Here is a 10,260-nt window from a genome sequence, read left to right on the forward strand (position 1 = left end):
AGCTAAAAAGTATGAAAAATAATTTCTTTAGGAAAATAAGCTCTTTCAAACTAAGGAAATGACTTTCTTAATCAAAGTAGGAAAAACAAGTTGTAATATTCATATCACTCTCAAAATCACCCACCCCTACTATCCCCCTCCCTTCTATCTTTTTTTTTTTAAACAAATTCTTAAAAAAATTCAAATTTTTTCTCACCCCACCCCCTACCCCTCCAAAAAAATTACTTTTGAAATTTATTTTTTGAAAAGATTCAAAACTTTTTTCTTATCCTCTACCACCTAGCCCGACCCCCTTACTACCCCCTCACCCCAAAAAATATTTAAGATTTTTTTTTAAATATTTCAAAATATTTTTTTTACCCACCTCTCTTATTCTATTCGTTCTCATTATTTTATGTTAAATATATATATAAATTTTTTTACAAAATATGTTCCTATTTGCGTAGCAAATACAAAAAATAAGTAAGAAATAATTTATTTTAAAAAAAATATTTTTCATAAAAAAAAATTCCTCCATAGAACACAACCCTAAACTAACACATGCATATAAGTGCTCATAGAAAAAAAGGAGTAAGAGGGTGTTCTCTAACCCAAAGTAACCAACTTTCTAAAAAATAAAAAAATTTCATAAAGTTCTCTCTTCCCTCCATTTCCTGTTCCCTACTCCCCAGAGAAGGAATTTAGTGGACTTTATGTAGGGACATACCATGAGAATGGAACGACATAAATAAAAGACTGCGCGTAATGGGCGGCAGACTTTCATTTTGTAAAAATCCAAAGGTGAATTACCCGGCCCAACTAATTTTTCATTAAAAATAAGGAAAATTACATATCTATACTATTTATTTAAGACCTTAAATTATTTTTTATAAAATCTAATTTTTATTTACAACACAAAACAATTTAAGAAAAAACTGATTTTTTTTAATGGAAAAGAATCAAAAATACCTTTAAATTATTTAAAATGGATCATAAATACCTTTTTTTATTTTTTGGCTAAAAAATATTCATTCATTAAATATTTAACTTAGAAATACCTCTTCTTTTAACAGAATTCCAAGACATTAGATTAAAAATGTCATCTACACATTCCACATAAGTGTTCACAGGTATAATTTTTTTAAAAAAAAATTATCAACTCATAAGCTAAATAAATGAATCCGACCTGACCCAGTAGCCAAAAGGCTCGATCCTTACACAAACTGAAAAGGTATATCCATCAACAACCTCATTTAGCTTAAAATCTCCCCCAAAAATTGATGCATCTAGGGTTTTATGAAAAATCAGTCTCGTGTTTTCCTGAAACTGATGAAGAGGCTACTTGGATTCTTTGGTGTTTAGGTACTTGACTGGAGATTCGTCTATGAGTTCGGCTTGGTGACTCATCTGTGAGTTTTTTCCTCTTTCTAAATTGTGCTATTAGGTTAGAAATTTTTTACTTCGGATTTAAAAATTTTAAATCTTGCATGTTTTTTTAATAGCAAAATTTCAAAATCTTGCATGCAATGGTGTTATTATTTTGACATCCAGATTCAGAGATGCAATAGGCGTTTTGAATTCTTTTAAAAAAATTATCTTGTATATCATGGTCCTATTTGCTCTTTTTAAATTTACTAGGATTGATATCATTTTGGGTCAAACTGATTCAGATATTTGTCTATTTCTTTGAGAATTTGTCTTGTATATATTGTGGTCCTAAATTTTCTTTGTCCGATTATGTGTGGTCCTAAATTTTCTCTGTCCGACAGAATTTGTCTTTTATATTTTCTAAATTTGATTATGTGTGTATTGTATTATATTATTCAAGTTTGATTTATGTGATCTCAATGCCCCTTTTTCATTCTTTATTATTTTACTGCTAGTTGAGAGCTCCTTTTTCTCTATGTTTTAAGTATAAAATACATGTGACAAATGCCCCTTTTTCATTATAAATTTTTTAAAGTGCTTACTTTATTGATGTGAGGTTATATGTGTTTGTTTTTTATTATCCAATTCTTATTGTGTATATATTGTATCAAAATTGAATTGTGTGATTCCAATGTCCTTTTTTCATTATTTATTTTTGTGTTGCTAGTTGTAAGCTCCTTTTTCTCTTCTTTTTTAAGTGTAAAAGATATGTAGTCCTCTATGTTTTGCTTTTTTTTATTTTTTTAAAGTTTTGAAGTCCTTAAATTGACAAATCTGAAATTCACTAGTAAATCTGAAGTGTTTATTTTTATGATGTAGCCCTCAAATATGATTTTATGTGTTTATTTTTTTCAGACAATTAAACATGAAAGATTTATTTGTCGAATTATGTTACACTATGGGGGTAAATGGATTAAAAAAACTCAACTAGTATATGAAGAGAAATATGTTGTTGCTAGAAGAGACATTGCTTCTGATATGATAGATTACTATAAGATAGAAGATGAGTATATCAAGAATTAGGATCTGTATCTGTGAAAAAACTACTTGTGAAAGATCCATGTAGGAAACTTTTCTTGGTTGAAGGGTCTGAAGGCATTAAGATACTCCAATCATTATTAAATATGAACAGTTCAATGTGATTCATATTTTTGCTGTTGATGATTATGAAGAATCGGTTTTGGCTCCAACTTTAATTCACCATACTGAAGCACACTTTATTGAGTATGAATATGAAACTGATGCTGAGTCGAAAACTGATTCTAATGATAACAGTAAGTCAAATGATGAAGTGTATAATATTTAGAAGTTATAAGTCATTAAGATGCAACAGAATAGGAAAGTGAATGAGAAACTTGATCACTACAAAGAACTTCATCTTTTAATGAGCTTTAAGGACAAGAAAGAGGCTAAAAGAGTTGTGGGTCAGTATGCCCTTGCAAATAAGAAACCACTTAGAGTGAAGCAAAGTGACAAAACAAGATTGAGGTACATATGTGAGGATGGTTGCCCATTTGTCATTTTAGTTTCACTAGATGGTAAGGGTCCAGGATTTAAGGTTAAAACGTTAATTGAAAAGCACGCTTGTGAGGATGAATCCTAGAGCCACCACCACTTCTTTATCACAATATTTCAAGGGTAAAGTGCAGAATATTCCCAAGTTCAAGATCAAAGATATGAGACAAGACTTGAATGGTCAGTTCCATTTGAATGCTAATCCCTCAATGTTGAAAAGGGCCAAAGGATGGTACTTCAAAAAATAGAAAGCATTTTCTTAGACAAGATGACAATATGTGCATGGGTTGCAATGGATAAGGAAGCAATCTTGCGTCTTTAGGACAAGATTGTCATAATTGCTTCTACACTTTGGCATGGGTTGCAATGGATAAGAAAACATCAAGGACTTGGACATTATTTTTACAACTTCTAGAGAAGTCATTGAATTTGAAAAATGATGAAAGTGTTACCTTTATGTCTGACATGCAGAAGGTAAATTTAAGTTTATGAATTTGTGTTTATTTAAATCATTTTGTCCACCTTTTATGCTTTTTATATAACTGAATATTAATTTGTTTTACATGATCAGGGACTGATAGATGCATTGAAAAATGTCCTTCCTTTAGCCCACCACATGTACTTTAAGATAATGTAAAAAAGGATTTGTACTTTTTGGCTAACTATTCACTAATAATGATTTACAGGTATTGTGTTAGGCATGTTGAGGTCAACAAGATGAAGAGATTTAGGTCTGAAGAGATGAAAAAACTACTTTGGTGGACTGCTTGGAGTACTTATGAAGAAGATTTCAAGGACCAGATGAGTGCACTTGGTGCATTATCAGAATTAGCTACTAAAGACTTGTTAATATTTGAACCTGTGAAGTGGTGCAGGGCATATATGGACACTGTTTGCAAAAATTAAATGGTGAAAAATAAATTTACAGAGTCCTTTAACTCTTGGGTATTGAAACCAAGGTGCAAGCCAATATTGAAGATGCTTAAAGATATAAGAGTTAAGATAATGAATAGGTTGAAAAAGAAGGAAATTGAGGGAAGCAACTGGAAGGATGATATCAGTCCTAAGTTCATGAAATTGTTCGCTGCTCATAAGAAGATAGCTCAGTTTTGCACTATGATTTCAATGATGATAGTGGCTATGAAGTGACTGAAGGTGAAGATAGGCACATAGTGGATTTGGTGGAGAAGAAATGTCCTTGTAGATCTTGGCAGATGACTGGAATTCCTTGTCCTCATTCCATCAAAGGTATAGAGCATAACAAAATGAAACCTGATCTAATGAAGAAAGAAATAAGTATGTGGTATAGCAAGGAAACTTACTTGAAGACATACAGGGCAAAGTTGCTACCTACAAGAGGTAAAATCTTCTGGAAAATTTTGCCAGGACATGCAATAGATCCACCAGATTTTGTGAAAAATGGTTTGCAGACCAAGGACCAAAAGAATAAGAGAAAAAATATAGCAATTAAAAGAGCGGGATAATGGGATCATTCAAGAGAGGGAACTAGAATGACATGCAGTAAGTGTGGTTCAGTAACACATGATGCAAGGACATGCAAGGCAATAGTTTTATGCATATCTATATAAAAGAATAAATATTTAGATAAGATGATTTTATGCAATTTAATTCAGTTTGCTGAAGAAGAACAAAGGGCATGATTGAAGAGAAGAAGGGACATAACTGAAGAAGAAGTTTAAGAATAGTGCAAAAGGATGTGTATGCTATTAATTATTTAGCCCCTCAACCAACACAAGAAGAAGAGGACCAATCCATACCCACGCCTGGGCTTCCACAACAACAATATGAACCATTTGGTCCTATCAGAGAGCCTAAAAGTCATCCATCTTTGAGTCTTCAAACAATTCTTGAAGACATTACAAAACTGTTGGTAAGACAAATATTTAGAATTTTATCCTTTTTTGGTAGCAGGCTGATAGGTTTTAGAGGTGATCTTGCTAGATTAAGTGAGCCTCAGATATGCCTTATTTACCTACTAAGCTTACGTGGAAAGGAAAAAAAAGCTATCACTAGTAATCAGTTGGAAAATGCAAGAGAGAAAAAGTTGGGAAAATCGAAGGCTACAAAGCTAATAGGAAATTCCAAATTTAATATGTTATGACTAGTGCTAAGCTTTGAATGTTTTAAATTTGTTTTTGGTTAAAGTTAATGTATTTATTTTGGAAGAATTTGATAGATATAAAATAATGAATGCTTTTATTTTGGCTTGAATTTGGTGAAGAATTATTGTGTTGGTGACTTTATTATGTCTTCGGATTATTTTTCTATTATGAATTCAAGTTGCTGAAGTAAAGTTACTAATACTATGTTATGTCACTTACTGTTATGAATGTAAGTTGTTGGTTTGTGATGAAGTGTGTTTACAGGTGAAGTTTGCGATATAGTGGGATTAAGTGTTCGCTAGTTTTTTAAGTTAGTGTGTTGTGGAATTAAATGGTCACTGGATTAAGTGTACCATTCACATGGTTACAGTATTGAAACCACTATCAACATGATTTCCAGCTTGTACCATTTACATGGTTTCCAGTTCTCATGTTTTGGGGTAGTCTTTTTCTTTTAGTTACTGTCAATGTGGTTTCCAATTCTCCTTTGAATAATTTGATAGAAGAGTTTATTTTTTTATGATTGACCAGAAGTTAGTTTTCTCCTGTGGGATCACATTTCTACTATACCTGAAAGATTTTGTTTCTGAATTTTAGCTTAGTGGTAAAACACTATGGTAAACTTAATGATATTATTGTTGCTCTTTTTGCTTGTTTATAGAGGTTGCAGAGAAAAAATATTTTAAGTTTACCACTAATCTGCAACCTCTGCGACTTGCTAATAGAATAGCAATGATAAGATCACCTTCTTCATGAGGGAAAGGTATTATATAACGAGTGATGTTCTGTATATACTGCTGCACAATTTATTTCTATAATAGTGTTTCTCATTATTGACGTTGTCCTGCCACTTACCTGTTGGATCTTATATGATCATTTGTTTCATGTGTCTAAAAAAACCTTGGTCCTTTTATTTTCACTCAACAATTAATTTATCCAAAATGTTTCAAATTTTAAAGCCCCCAATGATCTTAAATCTGTTTCAGGTTCTGCTTCTAATAACTTTTTGTCCTCTGAACATTATATATCATTCAAGTCATTTCTTTTTTATAAGATGCGTCTGGCACTGTCTATGTGCTCCCCTTTATAACGTACAACAACTATTTAAGAGATATACAGATTCACACACATTAATTTCACAGAATGTACATAGATAGTAAACTGTCTCGCGTCATTTTGCAAGTTACTCTACAAGATATCTTCTGGGTAGATCAACTTGCCAGTCAGGTTTGGCACCTTTTTTTGTAAAAAATGGGGAACTTCTATGTTATAACAGAAGACGATCCAGGAAGTAGATAATTCTGTTAGTGTAATGTGCAAATCTTACATTACTTCTCAGAAAAAAACTTAATGTGGTCTTGCATTTTTGGTTCAAGCAATTAGGAGTTTGTCCTTCTATGTCTGCTACTATGCGTGGAGTAACCTCAAAACAAGATCGAACACATGTTAAAATGGCCATGTTTACTCCATCTTATACATTTTTGTCGCAATAATTCCCTTTTGGTCTCAATTTCTTCAGGTGTGAGAATATTTGCCTGGTCCCCTTTTGTCGCAATTACCTTTTGTCACAATTATTCCCCATCACTACTTGTAGTAACTATCTACCCTTAGTTGTTGTTTGTTCTATCTTGCTCTGGTTCCACAACTAAACTAGTCCATGTGGATCAAATTTATCACCAAATACAAAAGTGAAAAAAATATTGTACCTAATATGGATATTAATGATCTATTTAAACAATGGCATAATGTGCCTAAACACCTTTAGGGCTCGTTTAGTATGAGGGATAAGGGATAACTAATCCTCATAGTACAAGTAACAAGATAGAATGGCATAATGTGCTTAAATATTCTAACTAGGATTACTTGAAGCATATTTATCCCAATGAGCTCATCAAGATAATCCTCCACAATGTCCTCTAATTTTTGTTCTTTCTTTTGATGAATAAGACCACGGACAATTCATATAAGCATGAGTTGCTTCACAGAGATGTCTTTGCCTTTTTAGAGAAGGCCTATGTAGAGAAGGCAAGACTACAAAATGGGAAGTAAGTCCTGATAACTCAACGTCAAAATTGTTAATACGCCATAAATTTGAGTTTTGATAAGGTATGAACTGAGGTTTTGCTACATTCTCTGCCACTCACTTCTTTGCTTCTTCTTCCCACCCAAGAGGCCTCCCATGATAGTGATTGTCAGTGGTAAGACGTCACACTTTTCCAAAATCTCTTTTCCACATCCACCAAGTCCTGACAACTAGTATATGATATCTATCCATCCTACCACCACAGTTCAGATTAATATTCAAAGGAAGTGTATCCAAGAAAAACAGTACTACAATTTATTATGTACTAGATTATTGAAACTGTGAAGTTTTCTTGGGAGGATAAAAAATAAGTTCAGCACCTTTGAAACTTAAAATGTTGCCTCTCTTTCTAGACTTTTACAAGTAAATTGTGTCATCCAATATTGCTTCATAAAAAAAAATCTTAAATATGTTTGATATGTACTTGACCAAACTTCTATGGAACATATACTTGACCCAAACTTCTATCCAAAATCACCTCTATCTTCATAAGGTAAGAATAAAGATCGCGCACACACCACCCTTCCTGAACTCTACTTGTAGAATTACACAAATTATATTGTTAAATTGTTGTTGATTTTCAAATCATTTCTCATTTACTTTGTTTTTATTTTACCTTTTTGTGAAGTACAGTAATTTTCCAAATCCAACAACATTTAAAAAAAATAGTTACAGGATCTCTACCTTGTTTTGTCTTCATAACCTGACAAATATCACCAGTTAAAATAATGTCAACTTGTATTAGACAAACAATGCTAAGTATAATAATTCTATCTTTACACTAATGGTTTACACAAAGGAAGAATTAGTATATCACATGTAAAGACATCATTATTAGAACATTCCAACAACAATAAAACACAAAAAAATGCTTCATCCTGCAGGAAAACTAACGTAGAAAGAAATCAAACTGGTCTTGAATGCTTGCACCTCAATTCCAACAATATATCTAGTGTAATTCTATAAGTGAGGTCAGAAAATGGTAGTGTTTTCTATAGACCCTCAACTCAAGTAAAATATTTTGAAGTAGGTATGAAAAAGGAATATAATAGTGAAGATGTATAATGAATGGAGACCTCCATTACAACATGAGGTCAATAAAAATAGAAAAGTAACTTGAATAAGGAGAGGTACTTTGAATTAATCTACAAGAGAACAAATATGGATTTGCATCAAAGAAGCAAACTTTAAATAAACTTAGAATAAATAAACACCAAATCTACTAGATCTAAATAGTTCAAGGAGTTCTTACGCACAAAAGTATGCTTCTGTGGTCCAAATGTTATCAAGAACAACAAGATAGCATGTGTCTTCCAAATGCCTCAGGAGCATTTTATCTAAACCACCCTCCGACAATTTGTCCATCATTTTCAGTTGTAGATATTTCAAGAATTTTGGTCTGTAATGGCTTCGAGTGCTGAGTAACCTCACAACTTACGATACATTCAAGTTGGACCATAAAATACTCAAGTTGAACTTGGCAACACATATACAATGCACTGAAGCAATTAATTATTCGTAAGATATACATTCTATTGAAAATATAATTCCAGACAACCAGTGGATGAAAAATAAAATACCAACATCAATTTTCATTAACAACACAAGTCATTCACTTCATTACAAACACTTAAACTTCTTTAAACATAATAAAAATGCTTTAATTCCATTACAACTAGTAAAATAGATTCACTTCAACAAAGTTCTAACTTAGACACGAACGTACATTCACTTCATAATTCCTGAAACATACACAAAGAACAAAGCACATAACGTGCAAATAACTACTTTTAACATCTTGATTTTCTTCTCCAAAATCAAAATTTTTCGAGCTTCTTGGGCTGAAATAAACTTTATTTCTTCAATATTCTCTTGTAAAACTCTAATCTCAATAGCTTTATGGAGATTAACAAAATTTGATTCTTTAATTTTTTTTCCCTTAAATCGTCCTTTTCACCCCTCCATTCCATTAACAAGAGATTAAATTTCTCACACAAGATGGGTATGACTCGTAAGAGTCAGTTGTACCCTGTGACGGGAATTAAAAGCAATTTAATTGAAGGCAATCTGGACATTTTCCCACTTATCCTAATAAGGCCTCCCGACTTATATTCCTATTGGGAAATTATTTACCCTACTATTCTATTCTTAAACACTTAGAAAACACTCTTAAATCCTCTTTAGAGTTCTTGGGTAAAGAAAGATAGGATTTCATCTTAAGGAGTAAATTGGGGCTTGTCTTGGTGATTTCTCTACATCATCATCTTGGTTTAAGTCATTTTCTCTTCCTTTATTGTTAGTTTCAACTAAAGACATGGTTTTATACAATATTTTCATGGTTTTGGCTTTTCAAATATGATTTGGGTGTTTTGGCTATAAATGCTTGGTTATGATTTTCTCATATTTTAATTATGCTTTTATATGCATTAATGGTGGTTTTGGATAATTGGTTGCATGAAAATAGTTGTTTTGTAATTGGCTTTGATTTTGAAAATACTATGCCCCTAATGTGTTTGATAAAATTCCTATAACAATGTTTTTACCATAATATTGTATTTTCAATGAAACTTGTGCATGGTTTAAACTTGGTAATGGAACCCTAAATGATGTGAATGGTTTAAATGGTTTTGGAATGGTTTGGCTTAATAAACATACTTGTGGGGTACAAGTGTCACGCCTCAAATCCTATTGGGGCGGACTGGCACCCATAACCGAGGAGGCCCGGGAGAACCAGCTCATAACCTTGTACTTCCCATGCATACCTCTATGACAACCCGAAATTCGGGCAGCATCATGTCGCATATAAAAGAAAATAATCATCTGTATAAGTTCGAGCACACATATATATGTATATACAATACTTGGCCGTTGGAGCCATCACGTCTATTAACAAAACACCACCTTGACTGTACATTAGGTCTACAAAGCCTCTAGACAATACACAGAGTTTAACTAAGGTCGGAACACACCCTGCCATATAACCAACTTCTATACAATACCAAAAGTGACTGGATATGACACGGAAAGCCCCGAAGCAAACTGGAGCTCACCAAAAGCAGCTGGATATCCTGGCTCCTACTTGTGTGGTGTATGAGCTGAGGTACCTGTGCCTGCAGCATGAAATGCAGGTCC

At 32.6% G+C, this 10,260-nt stretch overlaps 1 long non-coding RNA gene across 1 annotated transcript; it reads left to right on the forward strand.

The window, feature by feature from the left end:
• Positions 1-1,051: 1,051 nt before the first annotated feature.
• Positions 1,052-5,182, forward strand: LOC124892608. The gene is made up of 2 exons (XR_007050342.1): positions 1,052-1,388; positions 3,609-5,182. It is a non-coding gene; the product is annotated as an uncharacterized LOC124892608 (long non-coding RNA).
• The last annotated feature ends 5,078 nt before the right edge of the window (positions 5,183-10,260 follow it).

This window comes from Capsicum annuum, unplaced genomic scaffold, assembly GCF_002878395.1.
Source record: "Capsicum annuum cultivar UCD-10X-F1 unplaced genomic scaffold, UCD10Xv1.1 ctg48828, whole genome shotgun sequence".
In the NCBI taxonomy this organism is placed as follows: Eukaryota; Viridiplantae; Streptophyta; class Magnoliopsida; order Solanales; family Solanaceae; genus Capsicum; species Capsicum annuum.